The sequence below is a fragment of the Mastomys coucha genome, unplaced genomic scaffold (assembly GCF_008632895.1).
Source record: "Mastomys coucha isolate ucsf_1 unplaced genomic scaffold, UCSF_Mcou_1 pScaffold4, whole genome shotgun sequence".
In the NCBI taxonomy this organism is placed as follows: Eukaryota; Metazoa; Chordata; class Mammalia; order Rodentia; family Muridae; genus Mastomys; species Mastomys coucha.
In genome coordinates, this window is record NW_022196910.1 from 21,511,238 (window position 1) to 21,533,733 (window position 22,496).

Sequence of the window (22,496 nt, forward strand, 5' to 3'; positions counted from 1 at the left end):
GTTGCAAAGCAGCAAGAATGAAGAAGAAGAGCCCCACTGCATGAGTACCTTTCAAGCTGTTGATTAGACAAGGCAAGTCATGTGGCCACATCTGGATTCAAGCATAAATAGGCAGGAGTTCTCTTGAGATCCTATGCAATCTTATGTTTTATGTTTCCCCAATCAGCTACAAAAGAAGCCTTTGAATCTTAGTTATTTTGTGTGTCTCTGCCTTGGGCCTTTTCACCTTCAGTTCTATTTTCATCAGTCATTTACCATTTCCTCAAGATGTATGAATACATAAAAGATGAATGAACAGGCAGCTATTAGTTTGCCATTTAAGGACACTGATGACAACGGGTAAGGATTGGTTATCTTCTCCATCGGGATCCTGACCCAGATATTTTGTTTGTTTGTTTTTGTTTTTAGAGACAGGGTTTCTCTTTGTAGTATTGGCTGTCCTAGAGCTCACTTTGTAGACCAGGCTGGCCTCAACTCAGAGATCCACCTGCTTCTGTCTCCTGAGTGCTCCGATCAAAGACATGTTCCACCACTGCAGGACTTGGCCCTGATATTTTTTATAATCTCACTTGTAACTCTGTATCTTATGCTGATCCAACCTGGACTGGCCACCTCCTTTTCAGATCTATCAACTATTTGTAACTATTTCCCAAGTTCAGACACTTGTCTATTTACATTCCTATCTTTGCGTATTTTCTGTTCCTTAACAGAATACCTGAGACCATCTCTCTAGCCCTTTCTGTGAATTCTTTAATGTTGCTTCATATTGCAAACTCTCCATCCAGAGGTTGCTGCAGTTCTGATCATTTACTGTTGACTGCTTCTCAGAGAGAAACCCTTTAGGATGTGGGCATTGATTGCATATTGATATTTGTATGTATGCATTACATACTGTCTTTTAAATTTTTATTTATTATTTTGTGTGTGGATGATGGGGGACACAGATGTGCTGTGGTGCACACGTGGAGGCAGAGGACAATGTTGTGGAGATGGTTTTCTTCTTCCTCCTTTATGCAGGTTCTGGGGATCCAACTCACTTGATCAGGTTTACAAAACAAACACTTTTATTTGCTGAGCCTTCTCCTTGGGACCTAGACCAGTGGTTCTTAACCTGTGGGTTGCAACCCCTTTGTTGGGGTCAAATGACCCTTTCATAGAGGTCACCTAAGACCACAGGAAAACACAGATGTTTATGCTATGATTCATAACAGAAGCAAAATTAGTTATGAAATAGCAATGGAATAATGTTATTGGTGGCGTCACCACAATGTGAGGAACTGTGTTAAAGGGTCACAGCATTAGGAAGGCTGAGAACTACTGCTCTAGGCAGTTCATGGATCCACGCCCATGTCTCCCTCACCTAGGTCCTAGTCCAAGCTATCATCCTCTCTCCTGAATCATTTAACAGATCTGACCTCATAAGTCTCCCATGTTGACTTTGTCCCGTACCCATTCCATTCAATCACATCACTTCCTCAATTCATTGTTGAAATGCTTTGATAGCTTATTGTTCTTGAAGACTGAATTCATGGCTTTGCTTAGGATTCTCTAACTTCTTGCCCAAGACTGCTAATACTCAGGGATCCACTCTAGTCACACTAGTTTGTTTAATTGTTTTTTGTTTTGTTTCATTCTTCTCACTGTCGAATGCACTGGGTGTTCATGATTCTTTGTGGCCTCTTGTTGAATCCATTTGGATGGAGCACATTCCTGAATCAGATGTCGAAGTCAGCCATAGTCAAAGGAGCAGGGTCACATGACATGATAACCGAGGCCAACAGAGCTTGTTTTTGTTGCCTATAGGAGGGAGTGATGGATGGAGAGGATGTCTATCCTAAAGGGTCATCTGGATAGACTAAGTACTTTTTGCTCCCAAGAAGCAGTGGGGCAGAAGTAGAGTGTACCTCCTCAAGCAACAGGATAGATGGGTTCTTTTCCTCTTTAAGGCCACATCTTGGTGGCTTCCATTGCCTTAGCCAAATCAATAAATCTGTGATCCCCACCCCTGCTTGTTCTAAATTGGCCCCATTTCTGTATTTGTCATAAGAAAATCATAGCAATGATGTTTAATCAGATGGAAACATATCGATCAGCAAAAAAAAAAGGAAACTCCATGAGGGAATGGATGTGGCCTTCAAAGGGAAAGATTGGAGATCTCATGGAAACCAGGACATTATTTTAGAATTCACTCTTGTTCAAATTTGTGTGTGTGTGTGTGTGTGTGTGTGTGTGTGTGCATGCTCATATGTGTGAAAAGGCACATGTATGAGTAGGTGTATGTGCATATGAATATAGAGGCCATGAGGAACACCATCTACCTCCTTTGAGATGAGATCTCTCATCAGCCTGCAATTTATAATTCAGATAGATTGGCTGGCCTGTGATTCTCCTGCCTCTGCCTCCCAACACCAGTATTACAAACATGAGCCACTGTGCCCGGTATTTTCCTGTTGTAAACTGAAGAGGGGAACAAACTTGACTCTAGGCCAGAAGACTATTGCCATATGAGGATGTGAGACTAAAGTTACTATATTTTACAATTAAAAAGTGAAAAAGAGCCAAGAAATTAAACTTCTGATGCAAGTGTCCTGCTATTTGAAAGTTAAATGATGCAGACTTTGAAAACACTTGCCCAATGCTTCTGAGTGGCCGTTCTATGACTTCTGTGTCAACTCCCTAGGTTCTTTTGTAGTTAGTTTGTGTGTGGTGTTTGTAAACGAGACAGGCCACAATAAAACAGGGCCATAGAGTGTGACTGTTTAAGTGGTCCCCTACACAGATATCCTTTAGGGTATCACTGTAAAGAACTATGATGTATAGGTAGCCACAAGCCACTTTTGATGACTGAAGCTTGAAATAGTTTGCAAGTCTAAACATAAACAACAGATTTCCAAAACTTTACAGAAAAAACAAGAATGTACAGTATCTTATTATTAATTTTATGGGCCAACTAGTGAGATGTCTCAGTAGGTAAAGGCTCCTGCTGCCTAGCCCGATGACTAGAGTTTAAAAATCAGAACCAGGGGCTGGAGAGATGGCTCAGTGGTTAAGAGCACTGGCTGCTCTTCCAGAGGTCCTGAGTTCAAGTCCCAGCAACGACATGGTGGCTCACAACCATCTGTAATGAGATCTGATGCCCTCTTCTGGTGTGTCTGAAGACAGTGACAGGACCCACAGGGTGGAAGGAAAAGGACTCCTGGAATTTATTCTCTGACATATGGAGATGGTTATATGTAAAATACATGTTTAATATAAAATATGTTTTTTAAGGAATCTCCTCTTGCATTCCTCTCTTTTTAACATGTCTACTACATCTGTGGCTTGCATCACATTTCCTGTGAACAGCACCACTTCAGCAGCTGCATGGAAAGTAATGTTTCTGTTTTGTCACACAACTTAGAAACTCACACATGTCCCTCATGCCTCTTTTCCAGATGGTATATCTTAAAGAAGTGATGCTCATTTCTGAGAGGCTAGGTGAGCACGATCCTATGTGCAAATTTCCCTGATGTCCTGAAATCAAGATTTCTTCATCTTTTACCTATGAAAAGTCAGAGAGTTTATTCATTTTTGACTACCTCAGCTGGTAGGTTTTAGAGAGCAGGGGCAGCCACTTGTGCCTAAAACAAGAGTCTTTGCAGACTCTTGTTAGGATGCTCTATCCACAGGAAGTGTGTGAGGTTGTGGAAATGGAGCCCCCAGCCCTTCGACATGCTGCAAACATGAGCCACTGAGCTTCATCCTTAACCTTTCATGTCATTGTGTAATTGTCACTTCCCTGTTCCTGTCACTTACAAAATCCTCTCCGATCTGAACAGTAACATGAAGGCTTCTAAAACATCTAAGTATTGGGCAGCCATTAATGACTGACTCAGCACTGAAGGGAGCCGTCATGTCACGCTTAGGGTGCCGGAAGAGGCTGGCTGCGGTTGAGGTGGAATGAGACCTCTGGAGGACGCAATGGACTTAGAGTTTTCTCAAGCTAAAATGCATCCAACCTTCTGTTTTTAATCACACATTTTCTTTTAGATTTATGAATGCTTTGCCTGCATGCATGACTGCATACCACATGCACGCCTGGTCCCTGAGGAAATAGTGAGCCTCCACGTGGGTGCTGGCACTCAAGGGACAACGAATGCTCCTAACCACTGAGCCAACTCCGCAGCCCCCAGGATTCAACTTTCTTTATAAGATGTGAATGCATGACTTGCAAGCTAACTCCTGCCCGTTCACCTTCTTTCTATAAGTGAGAAGCACAAAGCCCCCAAACCCATCTCTAAGCTTCCCGAGTTTAGGTGAAGCTGCCTGGGAATGTCTGCTCCTTTCGCTGTAGTAGCATGTAAAGATCCGACTTTCACTTGACTTGTAAAAGTAGATTCTATGTCCCCAAATGATCCTCCTTTCTGTTGCCTCCTGGTAAATAAATACATCACTGTGACTATTTCAGGGCACTTTGACATCACCTTGATCTACAAAAGGCACTCCCAAAGCCTGAAGCCATTGCTGACATCTGTAAAACACAAGCCTCCACATTTGCCCGATAAGGTGAGTCAGATTTTTTCTTCTTCTTTTTTTAAATAATTATTTATTTATTTTATGTATATGTATACACTGTAGCTGTCTCCAGACACACCAGAAGAGGACATCGGATCCTATTACAGACAGTTGTGAGCCACCATGTGGTTGCTGGGAATTGGACTCAGGACCTCTGGAAAAGCAGTCAGTGCTCTTAGCCACTGAGCCATCTCTCCAGCCCCAGATTTTCCTCAGTCATCTTAGACCAGTGGTTCTCAACCTGTGTGGGTCTTAACCCCTATGGGGGGGTTGCATATCAGATATCCTGCATATCAGATATTTGGTTATAACAGTAGCAAAATTACAGTTATGAAATAGCAACAAAAATAATTTTCTGGTTGGGGATCCCCACAACATGAGGAACTGTATTAAAGCATCGAGATATTAGTAAGGTTGAGAAGCACAGGCTTAGACATTTAGCCAGGTATAGTGAAGTGTGCCTATAAGTTCAGGACCCAGGAAGCTGAGGCAGGAAAATTATGGGCTCTGGGTCTACACAGTGAGTTCCAGACCAACCTCAGATGTATTAAGCAGCTCTTGTCTAAAAAAGAAAAGCATATTTTTTTTTTGTTTTTGTTTTTGTTTTTCTTTCTGTTTTCATGTAGCGAGGTAGTGAGCTTAAGGAACTTGAAAGATCTTCGAGAGCATCTACGTGAATGGTAGTTATTAATGGTAGCATATGAGAGTGTTTGTAAGATACGGCTTTATAGAATTATGGCAAACATTTTGAATATCCCGAATTCGTATGAATTTCTTCACAATTATTTAATGCCTTTAGGCCAAGCTATCTCGCTTCCCTGGTTTTCATTAACCATAACTTCTGAAAAGAGCTTCAGTCTCTCCCCGTTGTTCCTTGATATCAATCCCTCTTCTGAAGGTGCTAAGGAAAAGCTGGCCACCTACAAAAGAAAGCATAGGCTGCTGGAGTTCACGGCCCAGAAGAAAGATGGAAGTGCAGAGCGCGCCCTGTTTCCATCTGGCAGGCTGAGGGGGCTTTTTTTCTTCTTCACATTTTCCTAGTTATTTTTGGTTCCAACATAGACGGGGTTGGCTTGAGAAAGCCAGTGAGCCCGTGGTGGAGTCTGTCTCTGATGAGGGACGACCAGTTCATGCTTTCTGATTAGCCCAGACCTCTGTAGCTCCTCTCATCTACAGCTGGGCAATGTTTAATTCAAATTGCCATAGAAACTTGGTACTGGTAAACTTCTGGTTAATATAAGTCATGTCTAGGAATGGCCTTCACTTTATTTATGAATGGGCCAACCTGTGCTTATACTTGCTTCTTTCTCATACGTGGGGGCTTCAAAGTCTGTGGCCCTTTCATGCTCATAGAATGTAAACCATGGGGAAGCAGACAATAATGTAGCATGTTCACAACCAAGAAAAGAATTCCTTGTATCTATTTTAAAAGACTGGAAGGATACATGCCTAATATTTCATATTGAATGTTAATACATATATTCATATTGAATTTGTTAATATATTCATGTTGAATATATTAACAAATATACTCATGTTGAATATATTAGTAAATATATTCATGTTGAATATATTAGTAAAAGAATTATAAAGGCTTTGCCTACGTGTGTGCACACACACACACACACATACACACACACACACACACACACACACACACACACACACACAGGTGTCTGCTTGGTTCCTGTGGAGGCAGGAAGAAGGCATTGAATCCCTCAGAATGAGAGTTACGGACAACAGTTGTAACCTTCCATGTAAGTGGGAGTACTAGGAACCAAACACCAGGCCTCTGCCAGACCAGCAAGTGTTTTTAACTGCGGAGCTATCTCTCCATCATCAAATGAATATATTACTTTAAAAAATTATATGAGTACAATATAGCTATCTTCAGACACATTAGAAGAGGACATCTGATTCCATTACAGATAGATGGTTGAAAGCCACCATGTGGTTGCTGGAAATTGAATTCAAGACCTCTGAAAGAGCAGTCAATGCTCTTAACTGCTGAGCCAGCTCTGAATATATTACTTTTAAAATAAGAAGAAAAAAGGTATTTGTGAATTTTGTAATATTAGTAGAAAAACCAAATCAAGAACAAAAGACTAGACTTTTTGTTTTTGTTTATTTTTTTGGTTTTGTCTTTGTCTTTTGTGAGCCAGTGACTAAAGCACAGGTTGGACCAGACCAGCACTTCACCACTGAACTACATCCCAAGGCAGGACTGCACTTCTGAAAGTCTGAGTGCTATTGTTTATGCTCTTTCCTGTTGTGAAATCTGTCACCTTCCAACAACTTTGAGTAAGGATGGTCTGTGCACAAAAGCCTTCCTGTCTATTCTTAGCCAAGACTAATACAGTCACCTGACACGTTCACAAATGGTTCAAAGCAATCAGCCTCGTCTCCTCTAATTTCTGATGTAACTCTTGACATCACCAATTTCTCAAGATGCTTCTTCCCTTAAAAAAAAAAAAGTTCAAGGTTGACCTGGAGAGAATAATGAATTAGCTTCTCAACTGTGACTATTTTCTTTTCCTTCTTTGATATACAGTTTTCTTTAATTTATGGGTTCTAATAATTTCTTACATTCCTTTGCATTACATTTCTAAGGAAAAAATGTTATGACATGACATTTTCAGGGAAGGCTGTTTTTCTTTCTTCCCAACAACTTGAACTTTCATGAGAATATCTGATGGTATTTGGAGATGTCAGTGTGCTTTAATAAATATGCCATTGAGTTGCCTACTTTTGAAACTGTACAGATAATTCACAGACTGATGTCTGACATATAGGAAACTATTTTTTCTAGCCCAACATTTCTTGTGATTGGCTTTCTCTAATGGCCTGACATGAAAAGTACACTTTACCTCTGGGCATTAATTTATTGTTGATATCAACTATGCCCTGCCCTAAGTTACTCTGTGTTGTATAAAACAATGGCTTTTCAGGTTGTGGCTTGCCTGAGAGAGTCCATTTACAAGCAGCATTGGATTCTATTTGAAGATGGAAGATGACTCCATACCTTGGTGGAATCGTAGATACCACCATCTGTCTAGGAGCAATCACGAGGCATAGTCTGTGTCTTAGTTAGGGTTTTACTGCTGTGAACAGACACCATGACCAAGACAACTCTTATAAGGACATTTAATTGGGGCTGGATTATAGGGTCAGAGGTTCAGTCCATTATCATCAAGGCAGGAATATGGCAACATCCAGGCAGGCATAGTTCAGGAAGAGCTGAGAGTTCTATATCTGTATTTGAAGGCTGTTATCGGAATACTTGCTCCCAGGCAGCTAGGATGAGGTTCTTAAAGCTCACACCCACAGTGCCACGCCTACTCACAAAAGGCCACACCCACTCAAACAGGGCCACACCTTTTAATAGTGCCACTCCTGCTGAGCATATACAAACCATCACAGCTTGATGAAAGGTAGAAAGAGTGCCACCCTGTATTTATCAGGGTAAACTGGGAGGCATATTAAAATCCCATTAGGGATGGCTGCAGAGATAGTTGTTAAGATGACTAGCTCTTTACCCAGAGGACCTGGATTCAATTCCCATTCCACATGGTGGCTCAACTCCAGTCCCAGGGGATCTGATGTCCTCTTCTGGCTTCTACAGCCACCACAGATATGTGGTGCCCAGACAAACACGAAGACAAGATACCCATACACGTGAATACATTTTATTTTTTTTTAAGATTTATTTATTATTATATGTAAGTACATGGTAGCTGTCTTTAGACACACCAGAAGAGGGTGTTAGATCTCATTATGGAAGGTTGTGAACCACCATGTGGTGGCTGGGATTTGAACTCAGGATCTTTGGAAGAGCAGTCAGTGCTCTTACCCACTGAGCCATCTCACCAGCCCCGTGAATACATTTTTTTAAAATTGCATTTAGAAAATGAGGCTTGAGAAATTATTAGACATCCTGGACTTCAGGGTTCAGTCCCCTTGCCTGGACCCTACAAAGAGAAGGACATGTAGCAATACAAAGGTGATGTCCTCGCTGACATGTCCCCTGACTATCTAATGTACACATCAAGGTATCCACAGGCAAAGAGCTCCTGATTGTTACACGGGCTTCAGCTTGGGTCTCATCCCAGCGCTGAACTTGGACTGCTGCCTGTCCTTCTGTCCATCTGTCCCTCTGCCCAGAGTCCTGCTGTACACTCTCTGCAGTCCTGCACATTTCTTTGGCAATGTCATCCAACCCTGAGGCTTTCCTCAAACCTGTGAACCCCAGCCTGACCTCACAGCAGCGTCTCTGACAGCTCCGCAGTACTCTCTGCTGTCATTTCTACTAACCTGAATACATTTGCGCATCCTCTTCAACTTCCTGTTCTGCCTGATTCTACCACCATAGATACATTTGTGCATCCTCATCAATATCCTGTTCTGCCACTCAAGCTTCTGAAACTCCTTAAACTCTGTTGTGGTCTGTGCATCCCTTTGTAACCTAGGTTTATAGAGATAAACATGTTTACTATGGGATAAATAGCATGTAATCTTAGAATTAATATTAGAAGTTTAGATTGGAATAAAAGAATATGTATTTGCCTCAGTTGGCTATCAAGGAAATCAGAACTTTGACAAATTGCTGCCAGTGAAACCAATTATTTATTGTTTGTCACTAAATTCTGATATTGTGGAAGGTCACAAAGGTGTTTTGTTTCTAACATAGCATGTTTATGACACTTATTTAAGAAGTGATGTTTCTTTTCACAGACTTAAATATCAATGTTTTTAATGACTTTACTCACAATTTCCATACTGGGAACAACCTAAATGTCCATTAGTTTGGTGACTAGATAAAAAGACAGCATCCCTTACTGATAAGAAGAAATGAGCTTCTGAGGTGCTAAAACAATTGAACACACCCAGGCATGGTGGCTTACTCCTGTAGTCCCAGCACCTGAGAGGCCAAAGCAGTAGGACAGCAAGAAGGTGGGCTGGGTTGTGTAGCAGTAGTCACAATGACGAATATCCAAAACGTTCAGCTAAGCAAGAAAAACCAGGCATGGAAGAGCATATAAGGTACAACTCCAATTTTGTGTGACTCTAGAAAAGTCCTCAGGGCAGAGTGGGGAATGCTCACAAAGAGGAAGAGGAAAATTTAGAGGGGCGATAAAAACATGTTGCATCTCACCACCAAATGGTCACCAGAAATGAACGTAAATTATAGCTCAAAAGAATTGACATGTCTGAAAACCATTGTAATAAGAGCACAGTTTCCGTGCAGGGTCAAGCGAGCAGAGGTTTACATGTGAGCAGAGGTTTACATGTGAGCAGAGGTTTACATGCTAGCTGCATATTTGGGTACCAAAGCAAAGGACGGAATTTTGCTGGATATGTGACCACATGAAGGAGAGACTTGGCTGCATCACCAAACCAGTGCACTTTCTCTTTGAAGTGGTACAGGTGAAGGAATGATCTCTCTCTTATTTTCTTAGTTTTACATATTTCCATCGTGCTGGCAACCAGAGTCTGGCACACGCTAGGCAAGTGCTAAACCACGGAACTAGATTTTTTTAAGCATCACGCTTTTTAAACCATGCTTATCCCGTTCAATGCATTAACTATCTGATCTCAATCTCACGGAAACGATTCCTACGCAGTTTGTGCACCCGTGGAGAGTCAGTCATGTGGTTGGGACTTTTTTTTTCTTCCATGTTTGTTCATTACTTCTTTAGGCTTTTTATTTGTGTCTACTAATTATTTGAAAAAGAATAAAACTACACTTTCTCATTTCGCCTCTGCCTTTTCCAAAATTTATTTCCCTGAAGATGGTGCCCAGGCCTGTGGACTATCACACTCTGTCAGCTCTGTTTAGTGTCTTTGCTAGCAAATTGCATTTTTTAGCCAAGTCTGAGATTTTGATTAATGTATGCTGTGGAAGGTCTGGGAGGAGAAAAGGGAAGGGAGAAATGTAATTATAATCTCAAACAAACAAACAAACAAAAACCAAAGTAAAAAAGAAAGAAAGAAAGCTATTAACAGACAGGGAGAGAAGAATGATGGATGGATGGATGGATGATGGGTGGATAGATGGACAAATGGATGATGGATGGGTGGATGGACAGACAGAAGGAGGAAAGCTTCTGAAGAGATTCACTGATCTTATATTAACTAGTTCAGTAAGCAGTTCTGAGAAGACACAAGAACGAGCTTGAAGCTGCAGGTGTGAGGTTTTTTTGTTGTTTTGTTTTGTTTTGTTTTGTTTTGTTTTCATATCCAAAAGATGTTTGTGTCAAGAAAAACATAGTCGTTTGACTTGGGATTTAAAAACATTTTCTTTAAGAGCTATCCATTAAAAGCCCAATATTTTTCAGGGGTTGTCATGCAGGGTTCTAAGTCTAGCACATGAGACGCAGAAGCAGAAGCATTGTGAGTTAGAGACTTGCCTTTAGCTGAGTGATTGAATCTCAAAACAATTTAAGTTTGTTAAAAATTTAAGGCTATTTAAAATAGATTTAACCCACCAATAATCCCTATTAAGGTAACAGTTTTGTATCTTCTCTGTGACGGACTCAGATTTAGCTGACTACACTTGATAATTAGACTTCTGTACAATTTAATGAACTAAATTTTACAAATTTTGGAGAATATTTATGATTTTAAAGTGTTTCATCCTCCTTTAAGTACTTTAAATGCATATTTATGACCCTAACAAGCAGAATATTCTCAGATATGCAACTTCTGAAACCTCAAAGCCTATGCCCACTGACATACCTCCTCTAACAAGGCCACATTTACTCCAATGAGGTCACACTTCTTTTTTTTTTTAAAGATGTATTTACTTATTTTATGTGAGTACACTGTTGTTGTCTTTAGACACACTGGAAGAGGGCATCAGATCCCATTCCTGATGGTTGTGAGCCACCATGTGGTTGCTAGGAATTGAACTTAGGACCTCTGGAAGAGCACTAACCTTAACTTTAACCCTAATCCTTTTAACTGCTGGCCACACTTCTTAATTCATCTAATTCTTCCCAACTAGTTCTACTCCCTGGTGACTATTCACATTCAAATATGTGAACCCCTGGGGCTCTCTCTCATAACCAGGGTCTATTAATAGACAAAATAACCAACTCAGAAGCATTCTATAGGAATGCCATCTTCAGGAGTCATTGAGACTACAGGAGCAGGCTGGGAAACAGACACACAAGTTCAGGTTCCAACTCTGTTATTTACATTTTTTAGAGTTTGGGTCAAATCATTGACCTTTTAGAACCTCACTTTTCCAAGTGTAAGGCTCTGCCATCTGATTCTAACTATAAGAGGATAAGAGCAAGTATCTTGCACCCCAACCTTGAACATGTGAAGCTGCAGCTAGCATTCTGGGGCTATGCTACTGGCCACTACTTGTAACGTTTGGCCTATGAGCCAAACAGGTTTACATTTGTTTGTGTCTTTAGTATGTTGACACATGCTGTCCAAAATTAGACTTGACGTATTACCAGTGCACACACCTGTGACTTGGGCACGCTTTCTGCCCTTTTAGCAGAAAGGGCAGAAACTGGTTAACTGCTCTTGAACCTGGTTCCAAACCATTATGTTTCTGAGCATCCTCTTCTCACTAAAGGAAGGATTTGTGATTCTCTTCCAGCTGGTTTGTCCTGTGGTCCCAAGGAAGACAATGTACGGGGAGGAAGGAAATATATACAGATGTAGCTATCACAGCACTCCCGAAGTGACAGGCCTAGAGTGTGATCACCTCCTAAGCGACCAGCTGGCACGTGTGGATCAGATCACTGTAGTCTGTGTGTTCTCGGCTAAGAAAGACAAGAGTATAGAACAAGACTATACAATGTGTGTACAAGGAAACAGACAAATATAGAAACATGGAGAAAGACAAAGTGTGAGACATGTTTTCTTGTGCGTTTCACTTTAATACATTTCCTTCACTTCATAGAAGATCAAAGAAAGGCTTCACGTCTCTCCTTTGTATGCTGGCATTATTATATATTCGTAGAAGAAGGTCACAAAGCTTAGTGGTGTCGCTCTGACTTGGGCATGCTCATTCTCCCAAAGAGAATACTAGAAACTCAAAGAGGAAGGACCTGGTTGGCGACCCTGGGGGCACAGCCCCTAGGAAAGGTTAGTGCTTTCCTTCTGGGGTTTCCTAGGGCTCATGTGACCGGATTACTTGTTGTGAAAATGAGTCATTATAAAATTAGAATGAATTCAAATTAATTAGAAACCCTATCCATTTGTTTCCTTCTGCATGCAGACATTTCTCCTCGCATTTCTCTACCATGTTGTAAAGCAGCTAGGGAGAGAGCCCTCCCTAGAGAGCCTTCAGAATTGCGAGCCAAATAAACAGCTTAAAAAACAACCAGCCAACCAATCAACCAAACAACCAACCAAACAGACAAACAAACAAAACAGATACACTTCACCTAGTGCCAGATATTTTGTTGGAGGAAACCAAAACGGATTAAAAGAGGTCTATAGTATGATGGATTCTGGAGGATGCGCAGTACTTGTATATTATCACCCAGATGAAGATATAGAAGATTTCCAGGCCTGAAAAGAACTCCCTTCTCTCCCATCTCTTCTCAGTAAATAATCTATTAAACTAGCCAAGCCCAGGAAACCATATTGTTTCCTTTGCATGCATAAATTAGCGTTGTCTGTTCTAAATGGTTGAATACTCTAAAAAAACACAAAGTATAACTTCCTCTGCCACAGAATAGGAGCAGTAAAAACTACCCATCTTCCAATATTCTCTAGTGCTGAGTCTATGGCAGACGCCACTAACCCATCTTTCTTTTTAACTGAGTCCACTCTGGATCCTGAAGTTTCCTCTGCTTCAGGCAGCTCTGCCAGTTGATCTCAGCAGCCATGTGCAAAGCCTCATGATTTTTCACTGGCTTTATCACTCTAACTCCCTCCCCAGAAAACATCCCTCCTCTCCATTCAACTGCTTCTACTCATATGGGACCTTTGTCATCTCCCATGTCATCTCTAACTGGTTTTACTGCTTCTGGTCTTGATCCCCCTGATATTTCCTACTTATTGAGGGGTGTTCTTGTAGGGATAATCTATCGAGCATATGTAAAAACATCACCTGTCAATAAAAAGCTGCTAGCCAATTAGTTGAGGCAGGATTAGAAGGTGGGACGTCCGGCAGAGAGAGAGAGGGGACCTCTGGGAAATAGTCATGTGGGAGGATCCGCTACTCTGACTCAGAGGAAGTCGATGGTGTGAACTAAGGAGAGCTAACCAGCCATGTGGCAGACATAGAATAGTATCTACAGGATAACTGAGTTGTGTGCTAGTTGGGGAACAAGCCTAGCTTAAGGACTAAGCATTTATTAATAAATAATAAGTCTGCAAGTTGTTATTCAGGAACTGGGGCATGGGCGGAAAAAGCCCGCATTTACGAGTTCTTTAAACACATGGACGCGACCATCCTGTTCTCTATGGCAGTGGTTCTCAACCCTCTTAATGTTGCGACCCTTTAATATTCAGTTCCTCATGCTGTGGTGATCCACCCTCACCCCTAATTATTTTGTTGCTACTACATAACTGTAATTGTCTTACTGTTATGAATTGTAATGTTAATGTCTGATATGCAATCCCCGAAGGGGTTGTGACACACAGGTTGAGAACTGATGCTCTAAGACTTTCCCTTCGGATCCAGTCGAAGTTCCTAGCGTGGCTCCTCACGCTAACCCCAGGACTAATCTTCGGGATGAATCAGAGCTTGCAGTGCTTGCCCTTCATTAGACTGAGCCTGCAAATGCCAAAGGCCCGGAGTCTGGCAGAGCACCAGCTGCTTCTGGTGAACCATCTTTAGGGCGCTGCCCTCTGGGAGCCCTAAATAGCTTCTGGGGAGTGCGTGAATCGTTTGCTACGGGTCTGGTGGCCCTGTCTGAAACCTAGTAGGAAAAATACCATGTCTCTGAATGAGAAGTTAGAAAGCTTGGCTTCCCACAAGGATTTCCTGGTTTTCTTCCCACCCCCCGCCCCCACCCCTGTAACAGAACGATTGGCATCTGCCTGGGCTTCCCTTTCCCTCTGTTTACTCATACAGAGCAAAACTCAACACTGCACAGCCACCTTAGAAGTTGGTATGGTCATTACTGAGGTGATGCAGGTCAGGTCTCACCTTTAAGAAGCGCATGCACATAAGCTAGGGAGGAAATAGATTATAACCATGTCTAACCAAGCGGAACCACTCCTTAAGTAAAATAGCCTCATTTAGGTTTCTAGAGAGGGCAAACCTAATGTACAGCGACAGAAAGTCCAAACTGTGGGATTACTAGATGCCCACAATGTGTCATGAGTTGAAGCAAGCTCAGTTTCCTTGCTGGATGTTTCTAGTAATTTTATGAGTTCCTTATCCCTTGTAAAAAAAACATAGGATATTTGTTTCATTTCTTTCTTTTTTAATATTTATTTTTTTATTATAAATGAGTACACTGTAGCTGTCTTCAGCCACACCAGAAGAGGGCGTCAGATTTCATTACGGGTGGCTATGAGCCACCATGTGGTTGCTGGGATTTGAACTCATGACCTTCCAAAAAAAGCAGTCAGTGCTCTTACTAGCTGAGCAATCTCACCAGCCCAAAAGTTTTTGTTTGTTTGTTTGTTTTTTTTCGAGACAGGGTTTCTCTGTGTAGCCCTGGTTGTTCTGGAACTCATCTTGTAGACCTGGCTGGCCTTGAACTCAGAAATCCACCTGCCTCTGCCTCCTAAGTGCTGGGATTAAAAGGCCTGCACCACCACCACCTTCATTTCTTACACTACACAAGTAAAGTAATATATATTCTTACCTCCGGTAATGCTATGAAAATGTGTATCCATCACACCATTTTTTTTGTAAGAGAAACAGAGTAACTTGCCTGAGGCCACACAGGCAAGTAGTAGACTCCAGGCTTGACCTCAGTCTGCTTTCAAAATTCACAGTTTACCTCAGCAGGCTAATTTACTTAAGGAGTGATTCACCAACGATCACCCAGCTCCTGTCTGCCTATTAGACACTGGGAATCTTGGCAGAGGAGAATGGTTGAGAGGAAACAGATTTCCAAGGTTTACCAACTGAATGAAGTTAGCTTAGTTTCTGACAGCTCACTCACCCCTGACCCTCAGGTTCCTATTTAAACCCTGGCTGTCAAGCCGAGAGAAGGTTTAAGCTTCAGCCTGCTGAACTGTCTCTCTGTCCACTGGGTGACAGTGTTGATCCACTGGAAATAAGCTGTCTTGTTCCTGAGCCAGAAAACACCAGGCCCCTAAAAAGGGAAGGGCTGCAGGCAGATGGTGTTTGGAGGTTGAGCTGGACGGGCCCAGCTTCACTTCGGCTCCTAGAATGAGGCTGAATGGATTTGTGTTTTATCTTTCAGCGGAAAATGTGGGGATGTGGGGGAAGAATCATCTGTTATCCCATTAGGATTCAATTTCTTTGGAGATAGATAAGATCTCCACAGTAAATGAACCTACATTTTTCTAATAGTTTAATGAAGGTAGGAAGTGTGCAAAGTGCACTGTGGGAACAGCTGAAAATCCATGTCAGCTGCCAGTCTTGGTGAGTGAGGATTTATTCTCTGGGCACACATGCATCTGCTACAATACCACTCGTCACTCAGGGCTCCCAGGAGGAACATGACTGTCACTAGGGAATGTTATTGCCAACCCTCCAGGTCACAGGTTTACATTAATCTGTTTTTTTTGTTTGTTTGTTTTGTTTTGTTTTGTTTTTTGTTTCCCCCCGAATTGATCCCTGTCTTCAAGGGGTAAAGACACAGAAGTGAGACGTACAGAAACGCTTCTGATTCAGTGTGACTCGTGGAAATTGTTGGGCTCCAGGTGTCGCCCCACAAACTGCACGAACATTGATCTCAGTCAGACGGGGATGGTTTATTGAACACACACATAAAGGCTGATCGACCAGAGCAACAGCTCAGGCCCGAGAGCTAAAAGCTGTGTGCTGGAGATTTCTCAGGCCCCGTTTATAAAGGCAAAAACCACAATACCCACAATGAGCTTATATGCAGGTGCTGGTAGTGCCACCCAGTGGTTGGCTCTGACTCAAGCTGTTTTAGGGATAACAGTTCATATTGACTTTTAATTTTTTGGACCCTACAAGAAGCTTATAGTGGTGGAATTTATTTATTTATGTATTTTTTTCCAAGACAGGGTTTCTCTGTAGCCCCACTTGTCCTGGAACTCACTCTGTAGACCAGGCTGGCCTCAAACTCAGAAATCTGCCTGCCTCTGCCTCCCAAGTGCTGGAACTAAAGGCGTGCGCCACCACCGCCTGGCAGTGGTGGAATTTTTAAAGATTAACAAGTCTCATAACATACAGAACATAACAGGGTATGTGGTCAGCATGACCCTGCTCTGAGTCAAATTACTTTTCTGTATCAATGACTGGCAGGCATATTACAGCAACAATATGAAATCTCTGGTGGGCGTGGAACAAAATGGCTAGTGCTATGCTGGGGGCAGGTGTCAACAGAAATGATGGAAGTGTGTTCTGAACGGTACCGAAGAGGAGAGGATCACACAGCTAGGCGGGTCCCATTTCAAAGCAATGTTTGCTTCAGGGAGCTAAAGGTGGACCCAGTAAGGGCTACTTTTTGTTCTCTTCCACCCCTCCTCCTTAACCTGGAATGGAAAGAATAACAATTCACAACACACTGACTCATCGCCGTGTTTAGTGAGCCATGAAGTTTATGTGGCTGCAGTTTTTTAGGTTGAAAGGCTAAAGCAGAATGTGTAATTTAAAAAGTGCATCCTCAAACTATTTCATTATCATTAAAAATAAGTCTCTTCTTTGTCATCTGGTCCAATCTATTTGTGCTAATTAACATATTTGTATTTTAAGATTTTTTTTTTTAATAGCAAAAAGTTTTGAGACCGAAATGGCGTTATGACTGCATGGCTGTTTCCCAGGGGTTTCTACTTGAGTTCTGAGATGAGAATTAGCTCTGCAGTGAGAATCAGGGGCCCAGTCTGGAGCTCCAACTCCACTTGCCATTGAGTAGAGCTTCATACATCGACCAACGCAGAATAAAGGGCCACAGGGGGCAGAATGCCACCTCTGTGCTAAAGTCACTTCCCTGCCTCTGCTCTGTGGATGTCTAAGGTCTCTCCTGACTCTTATATGCTATACACCCTGATAGCGTGAGCCTCCACAGGGCAAACTGCACTCACACTCACTTGATTCTCTTCAGTGTGTGGTGGGGATAGTCTTCCCAGTCTTTGGTAGTCTTACCCAGCAGGGACCAACCACCCTATGATAGAGAGGATAGGAGGATTTCTCAAGAGTCCTTTCATAGCAAAGGTTGAGTACTTTGAGGGACTCACATGAGCAGGGCAGTTTCTCCAGGGAACCTGAACTTGGGTCTGTCTGCCCTTTGTCCCAGCAAGTCAGTGTGAAGGGAGACTAAGACAGTGAGGTAGAGCTATGGACACCTGCACCAGCCAGGGACATCCTTGTCTGCTTATCTTGGTTAGGGAGGGACACGCCCAGAATCCATTTATCTCTCCATTGACCCTTCTTACGTTTCTAGTCACAAAAGTCTCTGGAGGCTTTTGTGATGGTTTCATGAGAAGCCAATACCTTGGTTTATTTAGGCAAGGGTTCTACTGGGGCATCACAAATTTTATAAATGTAGAAAACTACACAGGAAGAAGTTACTACATTCCTACTATCCAGAAACAACATCGGCAATGGTCCAATGGATTTCTTCCCAAAGTTTGCAAACATGCGTGTGTGCACGCACACACATGTACATGTGCATACGCGTGAGTCACACACACACATACCACACACACACCACACACCACACACACACACACACACACACACACACACACACACACGATTTAGAAGGGATACAGTATGAAGGAGACACCAGAAGAAGTCTGTTTAAAGTAAAAAGAAATGAATGGAAATATGCAGCTGCAGGTGGTAGGGGGTGTGGGTAAGTGTCTTAGTCAGGGTTTCTGCTCCTGCACAACATCATGACCAAGAAGCAAGTTGAGGAGGAAAGTGTTTATTTAGCTTACTTCCACATGGCTGTTCATCACCAAAGGAAGTCAGGACTGGAACTCAAGTAGGTCAGGAAGCAGGAGCTGATGCAGAGGCCATGGAGGGATGTTCTTTACTGGCTTGCTTCCCCTGGCTTGCTCAGCCTGCTCTCTTATAGAACCCAAGACCTCCAGCCCAGGAATGGCACCACCCACAAGGGGCAATTGAGAAAATGCCCCACAGCTGGATCTCATGAAGGCACTTCCCCAACTGAAACTCCCTTCTCTGTGATAACTCCAGCCTGTGTCAAGTTGACACACAAAACCAGCCAGTACAGTAAGGGAACCTCTAGAAAGTCCCAGAGACCTGGGATGGGGGGAGGCTCCCAGGACTCAATGTGGGTGACCTTAGCCAAAATGCTCAACAGTGGGAATGTGGAACCAGAAGAGACAACCTCCAAGAGTTAGACAGGGCCCCCAGGGAAGGCATGGGAACACCAACCCACCTTCCAAATATTTGACCCCAAATTGTTCTTGTCTAGAGAAATGCAGGGACAAAACTGGAACACAGACTGAATGAATGGCTGACTAGTGAATGGCCCAACTTGGGATCTACCCCATGGGTGGGCACCAAACCCTGACACTATTACTGATGTCATGTTGTGCTTGCAGACAGGAGTCTGGCATGGCTGTCCTCTAAGCCTCTACTAGCAGCTGACTGAGACATGCAAATACTCATAGTCATCCATTGGACTGAGGTCAGGGACCCCTATGGAAGAGTTAGGGTAAGGATTGAAGGAACTGAAGGGGATGGCAACCCTGTAAGAAGACCAACAGTGTCAACTAACCCAGACCTCTGGGAGCTCCCAGAGACTAAGCCACCAACCAAAGAACATATATGGGCTGGTCTGAGTTCCCTGGTACATATGTAGCAGAGGACTGCCTTGTCTATTGCAGTGGGAGAGGATATGCCTAATCCTGTAGAGACTTGATGCCCTAGTGATGGGGGATGCTGGAATGGGGTATCCTCTCAGAGGCGAAGGGGATGGGGGAAGGGGAGAAGAACTCTTCTAGGAGGGACCAGGAGGGGGTTACCATTTGAGATGTAAATAAATAACATTATTAATTAATAATAAAAAACTTACCTCATAATCCATAATAAAAATTATAAATAAGATGCTTTACAAAAAATAATAAAGTAAAAAGAAAGGAAGTCTTTGTGGGGTGGTGTCCCTTCTGTCTAGAAAAAGAATCTGTAATTGTGGCAATAGCTTGATTTTGTAAGTAGTTACAGAGCTTATTAGCATTGTTTTAACCTCCTGAGATCCTCAGTTCTGGTTCTGATCATATTAAGGTAGAGATTGTTATTTTTGTTATATTTGCTTCAGTACTTACAGGATCAATATTGGCACAATTTATTTGTGATAAAGTGAACTTAATATTTAGGATTTAAAGTATAACCCGACAGCTCTATACTCCTACCTAAAGCCATTGCACATTTTCCCCTTTTGTTCTCTTGAGATGGGACTCTCAGACTGCCTCCTTAGTCTCTGCTGTGCAGGAATTACAGGCCTGTGCCACTCTGCTGTTTAATTTCCTAATAGAGAGTCCACTCTTGAATCTTTAGAGGAGAAGCTAAGCTCATGGTTTAATTATGGGCTAAGGAATCTGTTGGACATGTTTCAGGAACTTTTCTCATCCATCAAAAGGAGTAATCCACTTTGTTCTAAGGAAGGTGCTTGTGGAGGATCGTAAACACATTCCCAATGCTTCTGACACAGAACTGCAAACATCAGCCTGAAAGAGTGGCCCATCTACCTGACCAGCAGCCAGGCCTTCTCTACTTACCAAGCTGTCTGGAACTCAGCACGCATGCTTAGCAATCATGTTCTTTATTTAGAAGTCAAATGCAGAAGCTTTAGAGAGAAAGAAAGCTACGTTGAACAATTAGCATCTTTAAAGAACTGTTCCCTTCCTCATATTCTATTGCTTTCTTCTGTAGAGTTGGACTTTGCTCAAGTCTAGTCCAAATGATTAACAGCATACACTGAATTGTAATTCATAAAGCATTTGGAATGTCTCATTTTGTATGTGTCTCAAATTACATGAAGTCAGCAAACCAATGGTCAGTGATCTCTTCCTGACTGGAGAAGTTCAGTCTGAGTGGCTTGGCCAAGATGTTACAGCAAGCTAGTACTAGCCTACGGTTGATTGACAGTGTCCTCTCTCTACCTATTCTACTGCAGGCCATGACGCAAGAGACAGGAGGTAAAATGGTACAGCTGATGTGGAAGGTATCTGATGGTAACTCAGCAAATCAAGCATGCTCCAGGGTGAAGGTGGATTCTACAATCAGGGTTACCCGGGAGACAGAGGCAATGATGGGGAAGAAGGAGCTTTGCTTCAGCCCAGAAGTTTGAGGCAATGTGGGCAACACAGTGAGACTTGTGTCTCTTTTAAAAAAAATCCCAGAATTATCAATATCTAGAATGGTCATGTTCATAGAGACAGAAAATAGAAAAAGGGATCACTAGAGGAGTGGGGAGGTTGTGTTTAATGGGAACAGAGTTCCAACTAGAAAGATGAAAAACAGTTCTAGAGATGGGAGGTGATGATGGCTGCATAGCAACAGGAATATACTTAGACCACTGAGCTGTACTTCAAATGGTTACAGCAGTGCAACAGGACCCTAGACCTTAGCACAACTGACAGCATGTTGGAGGCACATTCTGATCTTAGAACCCAGCATGTAGACCCCAACACCTGCCAAAAGGGAACAAAAACCCAATCCATCAAAGACCTAGTCCATGGGTCCAGGACCTGGGGAAGTCCATAACTTCATTGTTTAGCTTCTATGGTTTTGTTTCTCCCTAACCTAGTCCATAGCTCCAGGACCTGGGGAAGTCCCTAACCTCATTGTTTAGCTTCTATGGTTTTGTTTTTCCCTAACTGCTCTTGCTAACTGAAGTGTGTCTATCTACTAGGATGTGGGTTGTGTGGATAAAAGAGAAAAAGCAGTATAGCTCAGGGTTTTGCATGATTTGGGTAAGTTCCCCATGCAATCAAAGGCTGGTAACACAATCTTTCTATTTGGCAGTAAGAGAGTTCATGTGTTCTCTGTTGGAATTACCTTGCAACATTAGTAGACCTTACATTTTATACTCACACACACACACACACACACTCCACACACCACAAACATACAACACACACTTTAATAAAGTTGTCAGGGAGAGTTTCTATGGGGAAAGCAGCAATCTTTGATTCTAATGTTGGCCTGCCTCTGACCTGTTGGGTGCCCATGGGCAGTGAACTTTTCCAGCTCACGGTTTCCTTATCTGTAAATAGAGCTGGGTTGCACTATCTCAAGGATCCTCTAGTTCCAACAGTCAAATCTGGAAAATGCCTGTTCTTGTTAGGGTCCATGAGTTGGTGGAGAATGATACCCCAGACTCAAATAGTGTGCAAAAGCAAAGTACATTTATTCTTGCATCAAAATTATTCCATCAAAATGGAAGGACCCTGACCGAATTCACAGATTGAATTTTAGAGTCAAAATGAAGAACACTGGGGAAAGTTAGGCGATCTAGATCTTGATTGGTGGGTTCTACCTCTGGGGGGGTCTGGGTGATGCTATGATTCAGACTAACTATTCTTGCTTCATGAGTCCTCCTGGCCAAATGTTTGGCTAACTGTCCTTTTACAAGCTAGGGAGGGGTCCCTTTTACATAAGCCTATGATTGTTCAGGTAACTGACTTGCCCAGTTCCAGGAAGTAGAAACTCAGGCCTGGTCTCCTGAACTGCTAGTCTGGAGCCTGTCATGGAGTCAGCCTGGCTCAGGCCAATTCACTCCTTTCAATCTTAGGGCAGAGATGTAGCCCTATTAGGGCATGTTGAATTCCTGTCTGATGGTTGACCATGTCTACAAAAGATAGATCTTTCAGGCAAACGGGGT

The 22,496-nt window shown here is 42.5% G+C and overlaps 1 long non-coding RNA gene across 1 annotated transcript in view; it reads right to left on the minus strand.

Moving 5' to 3' along the window:
• Positions 1-6,914: 6,914 nt before the first annotated feature.
• LOC116075921 overlaps positions 6,915-22,496 on the minus strand; it is a 32,326-nt gene continuing 16,744 nt past the window's right edge. Inside the window, exons 5-7 of the long non-coding RNA XR_004112763.1 lie at positions 20,389-20,456; positions 8,866-9,016; positions 6,915-7,013 (exon numbers count right to left, since the gene is read on the minus strand). This is a non-coding gene — a long non-coding RNA (uncharacterized LOC116075921). The remainder of the gene's footprint in view (positions 7,014-8,865; positions 9,017-20,388; positions 20,457-22,496) is intronic.